The following is a 6,428-nucleotide window of genomic DNA, read 5'->3' as shown; positions in this document are numbered from 1 at the left end:
TGTGAGAGACCCGGGTTAAAATGAACTTTTTTGATTTTTGGAAAATGGCTGCAATGAAACAAAGAGTGAAAAATTAGTTGCTCCAGAGGTGTGCCTCCCACTGTATATAGCAATTGTAAGTCGCGTCGGATAAAAAGCGTCAGCTAAATGTAATGAACTGAGATACAGCCATGTCAGTTCTTTAGTGTGTCATGTTTTTCAAAGGAACATTTAAACGCTTCAACGAATCCATTTTAACAATAATGCTGTTATTTGTATAACTTTTTTTCCAATACAAAGTAACTTTAAAGTACTTTACAGTGAAACAAATAAATTAGTTAAATTCGGCATGTAAATGTTAAAATTATAAAATGAAAGGCTTTTAAACGAGCAATAATATCTTAAAATCAGTTGCAAAACTGATCACTGACAGGCAGCAAGTATTTGTGGGATGTGGTCACTCTCACAGAACATGTTAAAAGCCCGGCAGCAGCGTTTTGTGTGAGGTGTTGACCTCATAGGGTAGATGTTTTTCCTGCTGAGACCAGAACAAAATGCATTCAAAGAATTCAGGATTCAAGGAGGAGATAAAACGTAATTATGATTGTTCCCTTTTCTCAGAATCAACTCCGGACCCTGCTCCAGCTCCAGCAGTTGCCCCGGCCCCGGCCCCCGCTCCAGCATCAGCCCCTACAGCAGCTCCGGCTAACACTGATCAAGCTGGACCTGAGGGGTAAGACCTGCACACTTGGTAGTTTCTGTAGTTTCCGACACAATGAAATCATCACCAAGTGTTTTTTGTATCTGATTGGGTGTCTGACATTTAATTTGCACGGGATATGCACTGAAAGCATGACACAAGCATAGGCAGTCATCCCAAGAGTAACTGCAATAGCCTCCAACCAGCACCACAAACCGGTATCAAATTAATCACTAATTAATCAGACTCCCTGGCAAGATGGCAGAGAGAGACAGAGATAGCCCTCAGAGATGAACACAGCATGTGATATCTTTATCCCCTCGTGCAACATGCATATTAACAGGGGGAGGGCCAGAAAGTGGATTAAAAGCTTTTCAGCTTTTTAGCTTAAAGAAGCTCACCAAGGCTGCTTCTGGCCCAGCAATAAAAAAAACATGAAGGCGAGAGGTAAAGACAGACTCAGCTGATCCTCGCAGTTGTAAGCACATGTTACTCCAAATAAGGAGCCGTGTTGGAGACGCTTCATCAGTGGATAGTACAGTTAGAGGTGTCATCATAAGCTTGAGCGATGTGTGGAATAAATATGTAACATCTACACTGATAACTTCGATAATCCAAAACATTTCACTGATCTGTTAACATGCTACCGGGTCCACTCCCAAAAAGGTCTAAATGTTACAGTTACATCCATTCTAGATATTGTAATATCAGACCACTTCTGCATATTTTTTTAATATGACCTGGCTAACTAAGCATGACAGTGTGATAACTTTGACTGTAAATCCAAAAGCTCCTTGGAGAAATTGGGTAAGAATAAAACTGAGAACCTGCCAGAAAGCTGAGGTCAAGTGGCGGAAGACCAAGCTGCTGGTTCACCTTTACAAATGCACTTAAGCGCTATTACAAAGAAATTATACTTTGTAGACAATCCAACATGATAACCAAAACAGTGCTCAATTTCTTTTCTCCACTATTGACTTCCAAGTGACTCTTGCCCATAAAATGTCCTGAATCTGCCTTGTTCTTTCAGGAAAAAGTATCAGATATTAGAAGGAAACTAACAATTTCACATACTAATGATTGCCTGTCTCTTCCTCTACATCACCACACTACTGAGGGCACAAAGTAAAATTTTCACCTTCTACCTTTAATGATCTAGAATAGGTGATCAAGCAGCTAAACTCCTCCACCTGCTCCTTTGACCCAGTTCCCACACAATCTTTCAAATGTGAATTCAGTTCTCTACAATAAGGAGTCTTCCCCTGTATTCACACTTGTAAACCTGGCTATAACTAATGCAGCTGTTTCAGAGAGGTGTTGATTCAGCTGGATGGTTGTCTCAGAGTCTGCTGTTAAACTGTATTGTGTTATAAAGAATAGTCCTGTTATTTAGCATACCCTCATTTATATATATGGGGTGGACATAAAAATAGTAACATCTGTCAGTATAAACCACTTCACCACAAACTGCAGCCTTCGAAATGGATAAAGTTGAACCAACACATCTAACAAAATGCAAAGTAATGAACAGTCTGTGTCCTGTATTTTGCAAGAATATAATTATTTTATATTGATAGACTTTTAAATATCACCATGCTTTAGGCATTTATCAGTGCTGCGGGGATTTATTTGGAGTGACTCGACACAAATGAGTCTTTCTTGGATCCTCTTGTCAGCAAGATGTATTGCTGAATTGTGCCCACTAGGGGGAAACATATGAACACATATGTCTCTCTTCCTCTGTCTGTACTTCTGAGGCTGAAGTTACTCGTATTTGTCAGCTGAGCATCTGCAATTAGAATGTCTTTTCACAGAATACATGTCTTCATTTGACATTACAAATACCAATTGCTATTCTGAGTCATGTGTGAAAAGCAGTTCCTGTAGACTATTGGTTTTCAAACTTTTTCACATCAAGACTCCTAAATTGACACATATTAGACCACAGACCCCCATTTGATAAAATTGTGTCCCAAGGTCCCCCATCTGATAGGAATGTTGCTTTTAGATGTTTTATAACAGAAGGTGTATGAAACGCATAGTTGTCTTAGTTATGGATGGTATTATAATGAAAATAAATGATTACCATTTTTTGCTGGGGACCCCGTTGGAATGGAGGACCACACATATTATTTAGCACAAAAAAGTATACAGAACTTTGATTCTTGCAAAATCACATATTGTATATAGATATTTTGCAAACATATAATTTGTAATATGGTTATAACTGTTAGTTTTCTGTCCACGTAGAGTGAACTGTCTGCCTGTTGTTTATGACGTAAACCTTCAAAAATGTTTTTTTTGCCACTTGCAGGCAGTGGAACACAACAGAGACATTTTTTTTTTTCTCCGTTTTCCCATGTTCTCGAGATAACAAAACAGTAATGTTAGTTTAACACAGGGGTCAACAGGAACGTTTCTTAATTCAATTTAATTGTGAATTTCAGTGTCACTGTTTAGTGGGGAGAGTTGTAACATCACCAGCTCCACCAACTAGAGATAAGATAGGAGTTATGTGATCATATCAGTATTTACCAACTTCTACCCCAAACAGGCATGGTGGTTATCAAGCCTGGAAACAGGTACATTCAGAATAGAGAAAAAAATAATTTTGAGGTAAGAAAGTAAATTTTTTGACCAAGACTATATTTTGTTTAGGATTTATACTATTGCAGACACTATGGTAATACAGCTAGCTAAACATTGGCTGACAGGGGTGAGTTGTAACACTTATTTAAAAATTGCTATTCATACAACTAGGGACTTTCTTGATTTTAATATTTTATAGCCTGCACTGTAGGGTTACCAGCATTCATTTGACAGGACTGTTACCAGTATACTGTTCAAATGTTGGCGTATGTATCGGCACTCGGTCTTTTCCATACTCCGTCTCCACCGGTGGAGAGGGCAGAGAAGCCTACAGGCAGCTTGTGAGAAATTCCAGTGCACCAGAAAATGTCCCACTACACCAAAGACTAAAATATAGAAGTGCCAGTACTGCGTACCGGTGAGTACCGGCCCACTTCAAACACTGACTGTGACTCTGATGAAGAATATACACACATTGACACCACACACAAACACTTCTTTTTTTGTTAGACCTAAGGATGTAGAGATGTTCTTTAAGAAAACTATTGAGTAAGTTCATTCTATAGATAAATTTACATACTGTACATTCGGGCGAGTCATCAGACATAAGTCTGTTATAGTGTGAGTGAAACATTGTATAAAGTTACCTGTCTGAAGCATATCACACAGTGTGGCATCTATTTTTGCTTCTTTTGTCTTATTGTTACAACCTACCCCAGTATTGAGATAGGTTGTAACATGCGAACACAGTGCATTTGGCATCAACTCACGAGGTCTGTGATATTCTTGTAGAAGACTGAACTGGTGCCATTTGTAGTGAACAAATGTGGGTAGGCTACTTTGTTTAAAAGTAAAAGAGTTTTGTATAAAACCCATTAGATATGATAGGAACTGCATGGCCTGGTGAAAAGTATCTGTGGGTTCATCACTAAGGGCAGTGCCGGCTGGTGAAAAATATTTTAGGTGGGGCTGTGCCATATCCAGTCAGTTTCAGTAACCATCCCAATACAATTTAACACTAACTGCAGGATACCAGTACTTTGTTAAATGGTCAGAAATGATGAATGGCAATATTATTATTATTATTATTATTATTATATTTTATTATAGGCTATTAATATACAAAAACATAAACAGTGTACATAAACATAGAAAGTGGCATGAAAAGAAAATACTCAAGTAAAGTACAAATAGGCTACCTCTAATTTGGACTGCAGTACAGTAGGCCTACTTAAGTTAATGTCCACCACTGGAAATAACCACATCTTAACGGCTAAAATCCACTGACTCCATAGAAGCGGCTCTCCGCTCCGCAGAGAATAGGTAGCAGGTCTATTTTTGCTGATCGAACTAGGCAGGAAGTCAGACACAAAACGGCAGAGAGAATCCGGTCAATTTTCAGAATAAAACACCACGTGGAGACTCCGGATCGTAAAACAACAATAAACATGGTTAAAACGGACACAAAGGGAAATCATTTAACTACGTAGCCTACTTAATCATAGTAGAAGAAAAAATTTAAAACACTGATTACCAAATCAACAAAATGTAAACATGTCAGCAATTAGCTACAACCCCTGCTTAAAATCAGGCAGGTAAAATGCTCTGATTCTGAAATGCTCCTTGTGGGAAATGCAGCCTGCAGTTCACAGAACGAAACATAGAGCACACAATACATAACGCTAATTCATGCTGGGAAAAGAGGTGGATGCAAATCTCGGCAGGTAGCCTCCAACATCTGTTCTGCCCTATACAGTCAATGGTTCTGCCGAATTATGCATCCACTTCTTAATAAGGTCCTTTTCAGACACTCCGCTGTGCACACTGATCAAACGCGGTTATCACCACATATTTTAGCTGAATCATAAGGAATGCTACTTCAGCTAAGTGTAATAAATAATTACCGACTCTAAACGTTCATAAAATATATAGTTTGAATCATTTATCACCATTGATGTTCCCCACAAAGGACATTATAGCGTTTAAAAGCAGTTTTTGGAGGTGCACGCAATTCTCGGCAGGCATGCAAAACTCGGAATAACACCGGTCATTGGACGCAACAAAACCTTGGCGCAGCTGTAACGTGCCGTAGCAGACACCGGCGTAACACTTCAGAGCTGTCTATAAACTATACAGCTTACCTCTGTAGCCAACAGCTGTTGTTCTCCTTGTTTATGTACCACAGCACAAGCACCAACTGGCAGTGTGTGGAAATATCAGTTGTCTCATCTGCCTGAATAAACATTACTCTTGAATGTAATCTTCAAGAACTGACAGCATGCAGTCCAAAAATTTGTTTTGCACAGTCTTGAGGTGCCTTTGAAAACCGTAGCTGTCTTACGGTGCTCCTCCAACACACTGTCCAGCAAGATCTACTGAAAACGGCAGGGTTGTCAGAGGATGCGGTCTCATTGTGGCCGCGCAAGTCTGATGTTAACTCTGCTAGCTTCACCGGATTATCCATATGTGCCCTCGTACACTCGTGTTTCTTAATCTTCTCTGATAAATGTATCGTGTCATTTACTCCTGTAACAGTCCATGTTGTATCCGTCCCCGCCATTTTAAAAAGCATGCATGGGAAGCAAAAAAAGCTATTTAAATCATTGCATCCAGCTAACGTTAGACAAGGCAAAAAGCCTGTGTCGCCCTTGAGTTCCGCATTCATCGCGTCAACAACGTCACATGTCCCTCTACCACCTACTGATTGGCTTGGGGCAGATCCTGGAGCGCCCTTCAGGCATCAGATTTGAGGACGCTGATTGGCTTAATTTCTGTTGCTATGGACATATCTTGTGTCAGCCAGAGTCAGCTATTGGCTGCGCTGCAGTGCTGCTTGGGCGATCTCTGCGCCCCAGAAGAGATCAGTGGATGAGCAGGAAGTTAATTTCACCCCCAAACATAATTATTTAACCTATATTTTATATATTACACATTATTGTGCATTTTAAACACACATATACTTAAAAGGTAATTACTGTTTATTAAAAAAATATATTTAAAAAATAAAAATCTAAACACTTTCCACCCATAGACTGTCTATAAAAAGGGAGGGCGGCGATCTAGCGCCCTCTATTGGCCAGCCGCCACTGACTAAGGGCCTGAGTTACTAAAGGTTTGCGTGAGTAAAAACGTGTGCAAACTTCATATCACCAGCAAATTA

Source organism: Micropterus dolomieu, linkage group LG01, assembly GCF_021292245.1.
Source record: "Micropterus dolomieu isolate WLL.071019.BEF.003 ecotype Adirondacks linkage group LG01, ASM2129224v1, whole genome shotgun sequence".
Lineage (NCBI taxonomy): Eukaryota > Metazoa > Chordata > Actinopteri > Centrarchiformes > Centrarchidae > Micropterus > Micropterus dolomieu.
The sequence above is the reverse complement of the archived record's forward strand: the minus strand, read 5'-3'. Positions refer to the sequence as shown.